This window comes from Cherax quadricarinatus, chromosome 53 (assembly GCF_038502225.1).
Source record: "Cherax quadricarinatus isolate ZL_2023a chromosome 53, ASM3850222v1, whole genome shotgun sequence".
NCBI classification, from domain to species: domain Eukaryota; kingdom Metazoa; phylum Arthropoda; class Malacostraca; order Decapoda; family Parastacidae; genus Cherax; species Cherax quadricarinatus.
In genome coordinates this window covers 17,878,491-17,896,063 of record NC_091344.1, presented here as the reverse complement: position 1 = coordinate 17,896,063, position 17,573 = coordinate 17,878,491, and the positions used below count along the sequence as shown (strand labels likewise).

Here is a 17,573-nt window from a genome sequence, read left to right as displayed (position 1 = left end):
GTTTAGTTCAATTGGTGTTTGTTATAGACCCACCAATATTCTTATGTCTGGCATTAAAATCTCCAAGAATGATGGTAGGTTCACTATTGATGCGATCTGGTAAAGCATCAGGTCGAAGCTGGTTCGCTAGGGCATAGAGATTAAAAATGTTTATGGAAAAATCGCCTGCATATACTTAGACACCATGATACTGCATGTTAACTCGACTCTGCAAGGAAACCTCTTCAAGGGGGGCTCCTTGGCGTGGTGAAGAGGCTCTTGGTCTGAGGAATTAGCCCTGTCGGTCTTCTTCCTCAGACCGAACCTAATTACCCCCCATTCTCCCCTCCCCTATCCCATCCTCCCCATCCTCCCCTTTTTCCATTCCTCCTCCTCCTCCTCACCCCTCCCTTTTGCCCTTCCTCTTTTTAGCCTTCGTGATTTCTCCCACAGGCGCGCTAGTTCCTAGGTAGGGGAAAGGACACCGGGGTCCATCCCATTCCGTTGAGGTTTCTTGGCGGTGGCGTAGTTTGCCGTGGAATCTGGATTGCCTAGGGATGTCCCGATCCCTCTCCGGTATCCCGGAGTGGCTTTGGGTGTCTTTTGGGCGACGGGTGTATCTCTGGAAGCCACCTTTCGGATTCCGGGGGTGGTGGCTGAAGGAGGTATGCTTTGTGGCGGATATCCGGCCGCCCTCTCTTTTGTCCACCGAGGTAGCTCGGCAGATGTGAGGTTGCTATCCCAGATTGCTGGTTTACTGGCATGAAGGGTAGGGTATGGCACGGGTTCCATGCTGCATCTGCGCTACTAGCGGTGTCGAGTCCTCTTGGGCGCGGAGGGGGATTTCCGGCCCTTTCATTCCTCCTGGGAACTATTCCTCCCCGCTCCCCCCTTTTTTTATTCTTTTTTTTATTTTTATTTTCTTTTCTTCTTTCTTTTTTTTTCTTAAAAACAAAAAGCAAAGGAGTAACCTAACCATGGCAGCCCTAGTCCATGAAACCACTACCCCCGGGCCCCTTCTTGATACCGCACCCCATTCTGACCCTGCCTTGTGTTTAGACCACTCTTCGGACACTCCTGATGCCCCTGTACCTCTTGCTGGTGCTGTTTCCTCACCCGCTTCAGGTACCGGGGCTTCGACTGACTCCTTCGATTTGTCTGAACTCCGCTCTCCTTTGACTATGCTTCCGGCTTCTCCCTCTACGGTACGGCAATTTTCGAATCGCCCACCCATTTCCTGCCGGACCAACTCCGGTCCTACTCCTAAACGCCAACGTCAATCTCCTGATGATGCTCCGTCGTTACCTTCCCATTCTACTCGGAAACGACCGACACGTCAAGCACTCCCTCTCCACGCTCAGTTTCGGACCACACAATGGACTAAATTCTTTACTTTAAGACCAACTTCTTCTTCTGCCTACCTTTCTGACCATAGTATTGCCAAAGCGCTCCTGCGTCATGTTGGCAGAGATATTTCATTTCACGCTCTCAAGAGCGGTACACGCATCGTCACTGTCCAGAATGCTACCCAAGCTCATGATCTTTCTCTCCTTTCGAATATCGATACTACTCCTATCACTATTGAAAAACATCTTTCTCTCAATTCTTGTAGTGGTACTGTCATTCTGCCCCATACCATAGTCCAACAGAATTTCCAGTCATGTGGCAATGACATTTTTGAACAGCTGGAACTCCAGGATCTCCCAATCCTCAAAGTAGACACTTATGTCCTTCCTGCCCGGGGGCGGAGACGTTACCCTTGCAATGTGGCTCGTTTAACTTTTGACAGCCGAGAACTCCCGTCCTCTGTATATGTCGCGGGACATCGGTTACAAGTTCGAAAGGTGATACCTACACCGCAACAATGTAGAAATTGCTGGCGTTTTGGTCACCCAGCGAAATATTGCAGATCTATGGCCGAATGCCCAGTCTGTGGTGCCGACAACCATTCTAATACATCTTGCAGTCAACCTCCATCTTGCCTTAATTGTAATGAAGCTCACCCTTCGTACTCCCGCCGTTGCCAGGTCTACTTAAATGAACGTGAAATCCGTTGCCTCAAAGAGGCAGAAGGTCTCCCTTATGCTATGGCAGTTACTCATCTCCGCCTCCAAGGGAGACTACCCCGTGTTTCTTATTCTCGTGTTTCCAAACGTCCCCCCACTTCTGGGGTCCCATCTTCTGCAGCCTCCTCTGTTGTTACCCCTCCCATAGCCACTATGGCATCTAATCCTTTTGCTGTCCTTGGCTCTGACGTCCCGACTACAACTCAGTCTGTTCTCACATCTTCGCGTCCTTCCTCACAAGCCCCAGTATCGGCAAGACCTCATACGACACCTAATACCAATCGCCCCTCTACTCAGAAGTCCAAAAAATCCACATTGCTCAAATCTTCTTTGCCCCTTCCTTCCCTTCTTCCACCTCCACACGTTACCTTTCCAGTCTCTGTACCTAGTTCTTCCCCTCTCTCTGGCTCTATTACAAGTGTGGAGATTCACCCTCCTCCTCGTACTATGCCTTCCACCCCCGTCCCCTCCCAAGTTTCTCCCTCTTCTGTCACCTCTCAGGTTTCTACCTCTTCTGTCCCCCCCCACACTTCATCTCCAGTCCCTTACACTTTTCCCACCCCCTCTACTTTGGTACAGTCCATTACTGTCCCAATCTTTACTCATCCTCCTCCTCCTATCTCCAATATGGTTTCCCATACATCTTTGAATTCAGAAACACTTGAAGCCATTTCAGAATATATTGCAGAGACTAAACCTTCAATGGACACTGATTCACTTCCTGTTCCTTCTCTTCCCTCTCCTCCATCTTCACAACCCCATTCTTCGCAACGCTCCGTTCCTTCGCTACTTGAACATCTTCCAATGCCACCACACGTTGACTTTTCTAACCCCTCTAGTCCGTAGGTGCCTTTACCTACAGATTCCTGATATTTTCTTCATCGCCAATCATGGCCTATTTACAGTGGAATATCCGCGGCCTCAGGGGTAATCGGGGTGAGCTTCAGATGTTGCTTTCCAGGTTTTCCCCTGTTGGTGCTTGCTTACAAGAACCAAAATTACACTCGGCTGTTTTCCAACCTATCTCAGGCTATAATTTATTGTATTCTTCGGATCCTTTCTCAGATGGGACCTTTAATGAAAGTGCCCTTCTTCTACGCAATGATATTCCGTACTGTCAACTATTTGTCCATACCTCGCTGCATTACACTGCAGCCCGTATCCACTTGAATAAGTGGTTTACAATATGTTCTTTATATCTCTCTCCTTCTCGAGCATTTTCTATCCCAGACTTTGCCTTTCTTGTTTCATCCTTACCACCACCACTTCTGTTACTTGGTGATTTTAATGCCCACCATTTCCTCTGGGGGGGGTCTCATTGTGACTCACGTGGCATTCAGTTGGAGGCTTTTCTTGCCTCTCACCCCCTCCATGTTTTAAATACGGGTACTCCCACCCATTTTGATCCTCGTACTCATACTCTCTCTTGCATCGATCTATCAGTCTGCTCTTCCTCCACTGCACTAGACTTCACCTGGTCTGTTCTACCAGACTTACATGACAGCGATCATTTTCCGATCATTCTTACTTCTCCTTCCTATTCACCACCTTCCCGTAGCCCTCGCTGGCAATTTGATCGGGCAAATTGGGATCTTTACTCACACCTCACTGCTTTTAGTGAGGTTCCTTCTTCATCCTCCATTGATGAGCTCCTACACATCTTCTCGACATCAGTTTATACCGCAGCTTCTCATTCTATACCCCAAACCTCAGGCAGGCATTCTCAGAAGTGCGTGCCTTGGTGGTCTCCTGCTTGTGCTCGTGCAGTACGTTTGAAACGTGCTGCATGGGGCAGGTACCGGTACAATAGAACCGCTGAGAGACTTGTTGATTTTAAGCAGAAGCGTGCGATCGCTCGCCGTGTCATCCGTGAAGCTAAACGCACTTGTTGGCGAGACTATGTTTCCACCATCACCTCTGCTTCTTCTATGAGTGCAGTCTGGAAAAAAGTGAGGAAATTGAGTGGTAAATACTCTCCTGACCCGGCTCCTGTTCTACGGGTCACTGGTGTTGATATAGCAAACCCTCTCGACGTTGCCATTGAACTTGGCACACATCTGGTCCGTATTTCCCGAGGGCTCCATCTATGCCCCTCGTTTCTTTCCTCAAAGTCTGACAGAGAGTTAGTACCCTTGGACTTTTCTTCTCTCGGAGAAGAACAGTATAATGTGCCTTTTACACTTCAAGAACTGGAGGCAACGCTCTCAGCTTGCCGATCATCGGCAGCTGGGCCTGATGACATTCATATTCGTATGTTACAACATTTACATCGGTCAGCCCTTGTAGTCCTCTTACACCTCTTCAATCTTATTTGGGCACAAGGAGTTCTTCCCCAGCTGTGGAAATCTGCCATTGTTCTCCCTTTCCGCAAACCGGGTACTACAGGACATGATGCCTCCCACTATCGCCCCATCGCTCTTACAAGTGCAGTTTGCAAAGTGATGGAACGCCTCGTAAATCGACGTTTAATGTGGTATTTAGAGACTCACAACAGTCTCTCCGCTAGTCAATATGGCTTTCGTAAGGGTCGTTCTACCATAGACCCCTTACTACGCTTGGATACGTATGTTCGTAATGCCTTTGCGAATAATCACTCAGTTATTGCCATATTTTTTGACCTTGAGAAGGCATATGACACAACTTGGAGGTATAATATTTTGGCCCAGGCCCATTCCTTAGGCCTCCGAGGCAATCTACCATCCTTCCTTAAGAACTTTTTAACTGACAGACATTTCCGTGTTCGAGTCAATAATGTTCTTTCCCCGGACTTCGTCCAAGCTGAAGGTGTCCCTCAGGGATGTGTTCTAAGCACAACACTTTTTCTCCTTGCTATAAATGATTTGGCCTCTGTTCTTCCACCCAATATTTGGTCATCACTCTATGTTGATGACTTCGCTATTGCTTGTGCAGGCGCTGACTGTCACCTTATTGCAGTTTCTCTCCAGCATGCGGTCGACCGTGTTTCCACTTGGGCCACCACACATGGGTTTAAATTTTCAAGTACCAAAACTCACCAAATTACTTTCACTAGACGCTCTGTTATCTCCGATCATCCTTTGTATCTCTATGGCTCCCGTATCCCCGAACGTGATACAGTCAGGTTTCTAGGCCTTCTCTTTGACCGTCGGTTAACCTGGAAACCTCACATTACCTCTCTGAAGGCAACTTGTCACAGCCGGCTAAACCTTCTTAAAACCCTTGCTCATCTTTCCTGGGGAGCTGATCGTCGAACTCTGCTTCGCCTACATTCAGCCCTCGTTTTATCGAAACTCGATTATGGTGACCAGATTTATTCCGCGGCCTCTCCTGCTACTCTCTCTAGCCTTAACTCTATCCATCACCAAGGCTTACGTTTGTGCCTTGGTGCTTTTCGCTCTTCCCCTGTTGAGAGCCTCTATACAGAAGCAAATGTTCCATCCTTGTCTGATCGCCGTGATGCCCATTGCCTTCGTTACTATGTACGCTCTCACGATCTACACAATCCTTCCATTTATAGAATGGTCACCGATATTAGTAGACATTCTTTATTCGTTCGCCGCCCCTGTTTGCTCCGTCCCTTTTCTCTTCGCCTACATTCACTCTTGTCTTCCCTTCAGTTACCACCTTTATATGTTCATGTAGCATCTCACTTTTCCCTGCCCCCCTGGGAAGTTCCAGCTGTTCGGGTCTGTTCTTTCTCACTCCCTTGCTCGAAAGCTCAACTGCCTACGGTGGCTTCCCGCTCTCTTTTTCTTGATCACTTCCACTCCCATTCTCATGCCACCGCTGTGTACACAGATGGCTCTAAGTCTTCAGACGGCGTCGGATTTGCAGCAGTGTTTCCGGACAGCGTCGTACGAGGGCATTTACTATCTTCAGCTAGCATTTTTACTGCTGAACTGTATGCCATTCTTGCAGCACTTATTCGTATTGCATCTATGCCTGTGTCATCATTTGTAGTAGTCTCAGACTCCCTTAGTGCTCTACAGGCTATACGAAAATTTGATACATCTCATCCCCTAGTTCTCCGTATCCAACTTTGGCTACGCCGTATCTCTACCAAACATAAAGATATTGTTTTTTGTTGGGTCCCTGGTCATGTCGACGTACAGGGCAATGAACAGGCAGACACTGCTGCGCGGTCAGCAGTATATGACCTACCAATTTCCTATCGAGGTGTTCCATTTCTGGACTATTTTGCTGCAATAGCTACCCACCTTCGCACCCGTTGGCAACAACGTTGGTCAACTCTGCTCGGTAACAAACTTCATTCTATTAAACCGAGCATAGGTTACTGGCCATCTTCTTGTCATCAGTGCCGAAGTTGGGAGACCACTCTCTCCCGCCTTCGCATTGGCCACACTCGTCTTACTCATGGGTATCTCATGGAGAGGCACCCTGTTCCTCTCTGTGAGCAGTGTCAAGTTCCAGTATCGATTAGCCACATTCTGTTAGACTGCCCTCTCTATCAACGAGCACGCAGAATTTACCTCCAACGTCGTCTTCGTTCTACTACTCTCTCTTTACCTTCCCTTCTTGCTGATGGACCCTCCTTTAATCCTGACTCTCTCATTGACTTCTTGACAACGACCGATTTACTCCACAAACTCTGATGATACTTTTCGCACTCCCCTCAGCCCTTTCTGGTTCAGTCTCTTGCTGCCCTTTACCCTTTCACCATCCACTGCCCCGCTGTTATCCGTAACCTGTTGCTCATCCATCTCCCTTTTGCCACCTGATGCCCTCACTTCCTTCCTGCCCTGCAGCGCTGTATAGTCCTTGTGGCTTAGCGCTTCTTTTTGATTATAATAATAATAATCTGCAAGGAAAGGAGTGAATGTGACAAGTTCTTTCTGACATACATCACACAACAGTTGGTTGACCTTAGGTTATAAGCTGCATATCAGGCAAGTTTGGTGGAGGTGCTCCATCTTTCAATCTACATTCCTGCAAACAGATGACATCAATATTCTTGGTTGCACTAATATGATGTAAGTCAGGCAACCGCTTCCTGATGGAAGCAATGTTCCATGAAAAGATTTGTAATGTATCCATTGTAGTGAGTTATTACAATCTCTTGCTCATAAGATGATAAAACTATTATGCTTTGACTACAGTGTGCAGATACTTAAGAGAAAATAGCATAGTTTGTACATCTTTATCTTCAGGACCTTTATTTTTAAGCATTTTTCGGCATCTTGGCAGCCAGTTAAAAGGCAAGTCTTGAAGGCAAGAGTTATGGGCTTCTTTCTCACAAATTGCTGGAAGCTGAACGGAGATTGCTGCACTTTTGACATCATCACCATGCTCAAGAGCATCATCCTGATTACATATATTTATTAAACTTGTCAGGATCTGTTCAAGATGCTCAATTTTTTTCTGGAAATTTGTTATATGAGGAAGGTCAGGCGAATCCAATGCCTCTCCGGAGGATGGCACTTCTGGGTTAGTGCTTTCTTTAACACCTATCACCTTAACAGGTACCATGGTTACATTAGTGTTCTCTGTTTCATCATTCATTGCAGGTAGGTCCTGTGCATCTGACTCATCTCCAATTTCCAGGGAGGTTACCTGTGTGGTGTCCGTCTAACTGTTGTAGTTGTGTGTATTGGGAGAAATGACAAACTCATCCCCATATTCAGGTGTAGCCATAGGTATCTGTAGTGGCAGACCAGTAGTTCCATATGTGCTAGCAGGGATGGCTAGCTCCTCCACAGCTGGTGTGTGTGTGATGGCATTCTGGTATCACCAGAATCCTTTGCAGTGAGGTGGGGTTCTTGCACACTTTGCAGAGGTTCAGTCTCAGATCTGGCTGTGGTAGACTGGATGGCCCCATCCTCAGTTACCATTAAAGGACTGTTATCAGGTTTACATCGAAGGTTGTTTGGGTTCTGACTGCAGTCCTTGTGGGAAACTGTAACCCCAACTTCTTTACAGTTAATACACTTAAATTTTCGGCTGTCAGGGCCTACTGTGCATTCTCTAGTGGAATGTTTCCCAGCACACTTACCACACCAAGAATGTAGTATTCCACAGTCTACTGCAACATGGCTATAGTGCTGGCATTTGTAACACCTACGTTTAGGGGGTAGGTACACTTCGATGTTTAGGAAACGTAAACCATGCACCCAGATATTCCGGGGGAGGGGCACAGGACCCACCCAACTGGCAATAATTTGGGATTTTCCTTTAAGTCTTTTAGGCTTGATGATATGCTCACTTAGTCAGATGGGATGGGTCCATGCAGTGAGGGTATCCAAAGATTATGATACTGACCCATTTTTTAAAGTGGTGAGTGTCTGATGGAGGTCGGAGCAGCTTAATATCCCCATAAGGTGTGCTAAGTAGATCATTGATCAGCTCTTTATTCTGTTCCACAAGCACAAAGTTGTGTGTGTTTTTCCTAAATTGGATCCTTGAGTTAGGATGCTTGTTTACAGCTTCCATTAGCCATGCACACTTAAGCAGGCAGCGGGGTGTTGTCAGGGAAGTTCAGCTTAACACATTTTTCCTTTGAAGAAAGACTTCTTGCAGCCTCTGTGCACCAAGGACGTTTAGTATCACATTGTGTACGAGTCAAGTGAGTCTGACTACGTCGACGCTCTAGCCCTTTCTCACTTTTTCTCTTTTGTTTACTTTTAAAGGTCTGGAAGCTATCATCATTTCCATCACCTGCAGAAATAGGTTCCTCTATGACAGTTGCCCTGTTTGCCAGTGATGATATCTAGTGTAAGACTCGCAACACAAGAATTCCTCGCTTATCTTTCCCTTATAGCTTATGCAAGAGCAAATATTCACTACAAAGTCAGAAGTCCAAAATAGATCACAAGACACAAGTGCTCTAGTTCAATGAACACCTCCAACCATACTCAACCCAGACCACCACCACTCAATACGACACACACCCCAGTGTGGAAAACCCTTAAAATTCGGCAACAAGGACGGAAAAATAGAGGACTTCGATTCTTCCCAGGAGGACACCTTAGCTAAGTGACGCTTACCCATAATGTACAATAGTTTTGTGTTCGCCATCGTAATTTCTAGCTGTAGTGGTAGCATTAGGGTGTTTTTCCAAAAAAAAAAATGATCCAGTAATACTCGACAGATTCCCCCCCCCCTATCCTTTCTTTTCAAATCACAAACCATTATACAATCCACTCAATATCTTGTAATTTTCCAACATGATTGATATTAATTTTGCTGTAATATTTTATAGGCCCGACTTTGTGGGTGGGAGCTAGTGTGGGTCCGGGAGGAGAGATGGTGCAGCCTAGTGTGTCTTAAAATCCCACCTGGCTCTGAGGTACAACTAACATAGTTAAGTGCAATAAACCGTTCCTTAGTTGTGCCCCTCTCAAATTATGTGAATGAAACATTTCAGGAATGGACCTTTGAATCACAATAAACCCGTGTTTGAAACTATATAAAAGTACACAGTGTGTAATATTTTATATAAAATGAACGAAGACGACAAATGTTATTTTAGCTAAAATAAACATTTCTTAGTATTCGAAAAAAAAAACGCCAACCTCACCGCCTTGTTTTCTCGCCATGGTAACAAGTTTTTTTTTTACAACTTTATTTACATAATTCTCTAAGAGACGTACAATGCCAGTTCAGTGTTGTCAACGACCTGTAGAGTGAGGAAAACAATTCTGCCCTCAATATTTGGAGTTCCGTATTTTATGTATGTGTGATAGAGAACGAGAGAGAGAGAACGAGAGAGAACGAGAGAGAGAGAACGAGAGAGAGAGAACGAGAGAGAGAGAGAACGAGAGAGAGAGAACGAGAGAGAGAGAGAACGAGAGAGAGAACGAGAGAGAGAACGAGAGAGAGAGAGAACGAGAGAGAGAGAACGAGAGAGAGAGAACGAGAGAGAGAGAACGAGAGAGAGAGAACGAGAGAGAGAGAACGAGAGAGAACGAGAGAGAGAGAGAACGAGAGAGAGAGAGAGAACGAGAGAGAGAACGAGAGAGAGAGAGAACGAGAGAGAGAGAGAACGAGAGAGAGAACGAGAGAGAGAGAGAGAACGAGAGAGAGAGAACGAGAGAGAGAGAGAGAACGAGAGAGAGAGAGAGAGAACGAGAGAGAGAGAGAGAACGAGAGAGAGAGAGAGAACGAGAGAGAGAGAGAGAGAGAACGAGAGAGAGAGAGAACGAGAGAGAGAGAGAACGAGAGAGAGAGAGAACGAGAGAGAGAGAGAACGAGAGAGAGAGAGAACGAGAGAGAGAGAGAACGAGAGAGAGAGAACGAGAGAGAGAGAGAGAGAGAGAACGAGAGAGAGAGAGAGAACGAGAGAGAGAACGAGAGAGAGAGAGAACGAGAGAGAGAACGAGAGAGAGAGAGAGAGAGAACGAGAGAGAGAGAGAGAGAACGAGAGAGAGAACGAGAGAGAGAACGAGAGAACGAGAGAGAGAACGAGAGAGAGAGAACGAGAGAGAGAGAACGAGAGAGAGAGAACGAGAGAGAGAACGAGAGAGAGAACGAGAGAGAGAACGAGAGAGAGAACGAGAGAGAGAACGAGAGAGAGAACGAGAGAGAGAGAACGAGAGAGAGAGAACGAGAGAGAGAGAACGAGAGAGAGAGAACGAGAGAGAACGAGAGAGAGAGAACGAGAGAGAACGAGAGAGAGAGAGAGAACGAGAGAGAGAGAGAACGAGAGAGAGAGAGAACGAGAGAGAGAGAGAGAGAACGAGAGAGAGAGAGAGAGAACGAGAGAGAGAGAGAGAACGAGAGAGAGAGAGAGAGAACGAGAGAGAGAGAGAGAGAACGAGAGAGAGAGAACGAGAGAGAGAGAACGAGAGAGAGAGAACGAGAGAGAGAGAGAACGAGAGAGAGAGAGAACGAGAGAGAGAGAGAACGAGAGAGAGAGAGAACGAGAGAGAGAGAGAACGAGAGAGAGAGAGAGAACGAGAGAGAGAGAGAGAGAACGAGAGAGAGAGAGAGAACGAGAGAGAGAGAGAGAACGAGAGAGAGAGAGAGAACGAGAGAGAGAGAGAGAACGAGAGAGAGAGAACGAGAGAGAGAGAACGAGAGAGAGAGAGAGAACGAGAGAGAGAGAGAGAACGAGAGAGAGAGAACGAGAGAGAGAGAACGAGAGAGAGAACGAGAGAGAGAACGAGAGAGAGAGAGAGAACGAGAGAGAGAGAACGAGAGAGAGAGAGAGAACGAGAGAGAGAGAGAGAACGAGAGAGAGAGAGAGAACGAGAGAGAGAGAGAGAGAACGAGAGAGAGAGAACGAGAGAGAGAGAGAGAACGAGAGAGAGAGAGAGAACGAGAGAGAGAGAGAGAACGAGAGAGAGAGAGAGAGAACGAGAGAGAGAGAGAGAACGAGAGAGAGAACGAGAGAGAACGAGAGAGAGAACGAGAGAGAGAGAGAGAACGAGAGAGAGAGAACGAGAGAGAGAGAACGAGAGAGAGAGAACGAGAGAGAGAGAGACCGAGAGAGAGAGAGAGAACGAGAGAGAGAGAGAGAACGAGAGAGAGAGAGAGAACGAGAGAGAGAGAGAGAACGAGAGAGAGAGAGAGAACGAGAGAGAGAGAGAGAGAGAACGAGAGAGAGAGAACGAGAGAGAGAGAGAGAACGAGAGAGAGAGAGAGAACGAGAGAGAGAGAGAGAACGAGAGAGAGAGAGAGAACGAGAGAGAGAGAGAGAACGAGAGAGAGAGAGAGAACGAGAGAGAGAGAACGAGAGAGAGAGAACGAGAGAGAGAGAGAACGAGAGAGAGAGAACGAGAGAGAGAGAACGAGAGAGAGAACGAGAGAGAGAGAGAGAACGAGAGAGAGAGAGAGAACGAGAGAGAGAGAGAACGAGAGAGAGAGAGAACGAGAGAGAGAGAACGAGAGAGAGAGAACGAGAGAGAGAGAACGAGAGAGAGAGAGAACGAGAGAGAGAGAGAGAACGAGAGAGAGAGAGAACGAGAGAGAGAGAGAGAACGAGAGAGAGAGAGAGAACGAGAGAGAGAGAGAGAGAACGAGAGAGAGAACGAGAGAGAGAGAGAACGAGAGAGAGAGAACGAGAGAGAGAGAGAACGAGAGAGAGAACGAGAGAGAGAGAGAACGAGAGAGAGAGAACGAGAGAGAGAGAGAGAGAACGAGAGAGAGAGAGAGAGAACGAGAGAGAGAGAGAACGAGAGAGAGAGAGAGAGAACGAGAGAGAGAGAACGAGAGAGAGAGAGAACGAGAGAGAGAGAGAACGAGAGAGAGAGAACGAGAGAGAGAGAGAACGAGAGAGAGAGAGAACGAGAGAGAGAGAGAACGAGAGAGAGAGAGAACGAGAGAGAGAGAGAACGAGAGAGAGAACGAGAGAGAGAGAACGAGAGAGAGAGAGAACGAGAGAGAGAGAGAACGAGAGAGAGAGAGAACGAGAGAGAGAGAACGAGAGAGAGAGAGAACGAGAGAGAGAGAACGAGAGAGAGAGAATGAGAGAGAGAGAGAGAGAACGAGAGAGAGAGAACGAAAGAGAGAGAGAGAGAGAACGAAGAGAGAGAGAGAGAGAACGAGAGAGAGAGAAGAGAGAACGAGAGAGAGAGAACGAGAGAGAGAGAGAGAGAGAGAGAACGAGAGAGAGAGAGAATGAGAAAGAGAGAGAATGAGAGAGAGAGAGAATGAGAGAGAGAACGAGAGAGAGAGAGAGAGAACGAGAGAGAGAGAGAGAGAGAGAGAGAGAGAGAGAGAGAGAACGAGAGAGAGAGAGAGAGAGAACGAGAGAGAGAGAGAGAGAGAACGAGAGAGAACGAGAGAGAGAGAGAGAACGAGAGAGAGAGAGAGAACGAGAGAGAGAGAGAGAACGAGAGAACGAGAGAGAGAACGAGAGAGAGAGAACGAGAGAGAACGAGAGAGAGAGAACGAGAGAGAGAGAACGAGAGAGAGAGAACGAGAGAGAGAGAGAACGAGAGAGAGAGAGAACGAGAGAGAGAGAGAACGAGAGAGAGAGAGAACGAGAGAGAGAGAGAACGAGAGAGAGAGAGAACGAGAGAGAGAGAGAACGAGAGAGAGAGAGAACGAGAGAGAGAGAGAACGAGAGAGAGAGAGAACGAGAGAGAGAGAGAACGAGAGAGAGAGAGAACGAGAGAGAGAGAGAACGAGAGAGAGAGAGAACGAGAAAGAGAGAGAACGAGAAAGAGAGAGAATGAGAGAGAGAATGAGAAAGAGAGAGAATGAGAAAGAGAGAGAATGAGAAAGAGAGAGAATGAGAAAGAGAGAGAATGAGAAAGAGAGAGAATGAGAAAGAGAGAGAATGAGAAAGAGAGAGAATGAGAAAGAGAGAATGAGAAAGAGAGAGAATGAGAAAGAGAGAGAATGAGAAAGAGAGAGAATGAGAAAGAGAGAGAATGAGAAAGAGAGAGAATGAGAAAGAGAGAGAATGAGAAAGAGAGAGAACGAACATGAGGGTTGTCGACCTTGGGGAAGCTGGTTATCGCTGCGCATCATTCGGTCTTGACCAGGCCAGCCAAAAGGAGGTAAGTCTCTCTCACTGTCTCTCTACTCCGCAGTCACTCTTCAAGCTGTGCTGAAGACGCTGGATGTCTTGCACGTGTCATTAGTCACAATATTCGCTGAATAAATTGCCTGCAGAAAAGTGCAAAAGCGTGTCATATAATAAGCTACATTGAAAAAAAAAATATAAATAGCTTAGAAGAGGAAGTTGAAATGGAAAAGATACTGAATACATGAAAGTTGATCATTTTTATTTAGAATTTAACCAAAGAATATATACTTCATGAGAGTAATAAAGGGGAGAACCAATTTATTTATCGGATAATGTGAACCAACAAGAATTGTCCTCTCGGTGGGGAACCTACATTTTCGTGGCCCTGAAGCTTGAACTGTTATGGGGTCATCTTGGCAACCAGCAACGACTAGTCTACATACTTTAATAACCTTTTAATTTTTATTTTAACTATTTTTTTAGTGAATTACACTATCATACAGTAGACCCAAATTATAAACCAGTGTGGACTACAGTCTGAATTGGGGCCCATGAAGCTTAAGCTTCATTAGTTTTATATTAAATCCGCCCCTGGTTCCCTTACAAACACAGGTGGAAAAAACTGGTGTGACCAGGAAGCAACCCCCAGAGGGAGTACGCTTTTTAAGAGTCAGTGCAGAGTACACCTGCTGACCCCCCGCCATTATCGCCTTCGTCTGTATGGGAAGCAACAGCGGATCAAAACTTAACAATGGTTAATATTACAAGTCATTGCCAACTAAATTTATAAGGAAGTTTCGAATTATTACGAAATCCTTATATGTTATCTTTCCCGTGTGTGTGTACTCGCCTATTTGGTTGCAGGGGTCGATTCATAGCTCCTGGCCCCGCCTCTTCGCTGATTGCTACTAGGTCCTCTCTCTCCCTGCCCCATGAGCTTTATCATACCTCGCCTTAAAACTATGTATGATTCCCGCCTCCACTACGTCACTTTCTAGGCTATTCCACGGCCTGACTACACTATGACTGGAGAAATACTTCCTAACATCCCTTTGATTCATCTGAGTCTTCAACTTCCAATTGTGACCTCTTGTGTCTGTGTCCCATCTCTGGAACATCCCGTCTTTGTCCACCTTGTCTATTCCGCGCAGTTTTTATATGTCGTTATGTCTCCCCTGACCCTCCTGTCCTCCAGTGTCGTCAGGCCGATTTCACTCAACCTTTCTTCGTAGGACAATCCCCTTAGCTCTGGGACTAGCCTTGTTGCAAACCTTTGCACTTTCTCTAATTTCTTAGACGTGCTTGACCAGGTGTGGATTCCAAACTGGTGCTGCATACTCCAGTATGGGCCTGACGTAAATGGTATACAGAGTCTTGAACGAATCCTTACTGAGGTATCGGAACGCTATCCGTAGGTTTGCCAGGCGCCCGTATGCTGCAGCAGTTATTTGATTGATGTGCGCCTAAGGAGATATGCTCGGTGTTATACTCACCCCCAGATCTTTTTCCTTGAGTGAGGTTTGCAGTCTTTGGCCATCTAAACTATATTGTCTCTGCGGTCTTCTTTGCCCTTCCCCAATCTTCATGACTTTGCATTTGGCAGGGTTAAACTCAAGGAGCCAGTTGCTGGACCAGGCTTGTAGTCTGTTCAGGTCTCTTTGTAGTCCTGCCTGATCCTCGTCCGATTTGATTCTTCTCATTGACTTCACATCATCTGCAAACAAGGACACTTCTGAGTATCCCTTCCGTTATGTCATTCACATATACCAAGAACAGCACAGGTCCTAGGACTGACCCCTGTGGAACCCCGCTTGTCACAGGCGCCCACTCTGACACCTCGTCACGTACCATGACTCGTTGTTGCCTCCCTCTCAGGTATTCTCTGATCCATTGCAGTGCCTTTCCTGTTATGTGTGCCTGATCCTCTAGCTTTTGCAGTAACCTCTTGTGAGGAACTGTGTCGAAGGCCTTCTTGCAGTCCAAAAAAATGCAGTTGATCCAACCCTCTCTCTCTTGTCTTACTTCTGTCACCTTGTCATAAAACTCCAGTAGGTTTGTGACACAGGATTTTCCTTCTCTGAAACCGTGCTAGTGTGTGTGTGTGTGTGTGAGAGAGAGAGAGAGAGAGAATGAGAATATGAGAATGAGAGAGAGTGAAAGAGAGAGAGAGAATGAGAGAGAGTGAGAGAATGAGAGAGAGAGAGAGAATGAGAGAGAGAGAATGAGAGAGAGAGAATGAGAGAGAGAATGAGAGAGAGAATGAGAGAGAGAATGAGAGAGAGAATGAGAGAGAGAATGAGAGAGAGAATGAGAGAGAGAATGAGAGAGAGAATGAGAGAGAGAATGAGAGAGAGAATGAGAGAGAATGAGAGAGAGAATGAGAGAATGAGAGAATGAGAGAGAGAATGAGAGAATGAGAGAATGAGAGAGAGAATGAGAGAGAGAATGAGAGAGAGAATGAGAGAGAGAATGAGAGAGAGAATGAGAGAGAGAATGAGAGAGAGAGAATGAGAGAGAGAGAATGAGAGAGAGAGAATGAGAGAGAGAGAATGAGAGAGAGAGAATGAGAGAGAGAGAATGAGAGAGAGAGAATGAGAGAGAGAGAATGAGAGAGAGAGAATGAGAGAGAGAGAATGAGAGAGTGAGTACTTATCTATTTGTACTCACCTCTTCGCTGGTCGCTATTAGGTCCACTAACTCTGCTCCATGAGCTTTATCGCACCTCTTCTTAAAGCTATGTATGGATCCTGCCTCCACTACATGACTCTCCAGATTGTTCAATTACTGAACACATTCTTCCTGACATCCCTGTGACTCCTCTGATTTTTTAACTTCCAGTTGTGATCCCTTGATACTCTGTCCCATCTCTGAAACATTCTGTCCCTATCCACATTGTCAATTCCTCTCAGTATTTTACATGTCGTTATTATGTCTGCCATATCCCTCCTGTCCTCCAGTGTCAGGTTGATTTCCTTTAACCTCTCCTCGTAGGACATACTCCTTAGCTCCGGGACTAATCTTGTTGGAAACTTTTGTAAGTACTTGACAAGGTGTGGGTTCCATACTGGTGCTGCATACTCCAATATAGTCCTAACGTAGACAGTGTACAGTGTCGTGAATGGCTCCTTACTTATATGTCGAAACGCTATTCTTAGGATTGCCAGGCGCCCATATGCTGCAGCAGTTATTTCGTTGATGTGCACCTCAGGGGATGCACTAGGTATAATGCTGTCTGCGGTCTTTTGTCCTTCCCCAAGCTTCATGACTTTGCACTTAGTTGGGTTAAACTCTAAGAACCATTCGTCGGACCAAGCTTGCAGCCTGTCCAGATCCCGTTGTTGTCTTACCTGATCCTCGTCCACTTGTAATTTCCTCATTAGTTTCACGCCGTCTGCGAACAAAGACACGCGTGAATCTCTCTCTTCCGTCATGTCATTCACATATACAAGAAACAACACCGGACCTATAACTGACCCTTGTGAAACCCCACTCGACACACGTCCCCACTCTGACACCTCGCCATGTAACATCACTCGTTATTTCCTTCCTGTCAGGTATATATGCCCTGATCCATTGCAGTGCTTTTCCTGATATTCCTGCCTGTTTCTTTAGCTTTTGTACTAGTCTCTTGGGCGATACTGTATCGAAAGCCTTTTTACAGTGCAAGAAAATACAGTTTACCCATCCCTCTCCCTTATGTCTTACGTTTGTCATCTTGTCGTAGATTTGTGACAAGATTTCCCATCCCTGATGCTGTGTTGGTTGTCATGAATGAGCCCATTCCATTGTAGGCAGCCCTGGATTGCCCAATAAGCAATATAAGCACGTGCTTAAGTCACCAAGGAAAGGGGGGGGGGCACCGAAGAGTATTGGTCACATAGCTGTAGCCGTCGAATTTTAAGAAATTCGGGTCATTGAAAAGGCCCAGCGGCAAATTTTTATGATTTGTGCTTTATTTTATTACATCCAATCAACCAGCTGTAGGCTCTGTATGTTCCACGACGTCATTTAATAAGAGATATTCCGCAGTGCAACAGATGTACTGCTGTTTACAAAGTGAAGGATCAAAGTTAAAACTGTGTACTTTCGTGTCACATAGTACATTTACAACTGGCTAA

General features: G+C 46.2%; 2 long non-coding RNA genes across 2 annotated transcripts in view; one reads left to right on the top strand and one right to left on the bottom strand.

The window, feature by feature from the left end:
* The window catches only part of LOC138854263 (uncharacterized), a 33,898-nt gene extending 24,346 nt beyond the window's left edge, over positions 1-9,552 (top strand). The window contains exon 3 of the long non-coding RNA XR_011393466.1: positions 9,241-9,552. This is a non-coding gene — a long non-coding RNA (uncharacterized lncRNA). The remainder of the gene's footprint in view (positions 1-9,240) is intronic.
* Positions 1-17,573, bottom strand: part of LOC138854264 (uncharacterized) — a 39,203-nt gene extending 21,630 nt beyond the window's left edge. The window contains exons 1-2 of the long non-coding RNA XR_011393468.1: positions 17,431-17,573; positions 13,427-13,553 (exon numbers count right to left, since the gene is read on the bottom strand). This is a non-coding gene — a long non-coding RNA (uncharacterized lncRNA). The remainder of the gene's footprint in view (positions 1-13,426; positions 13,554-17,430) is intronic.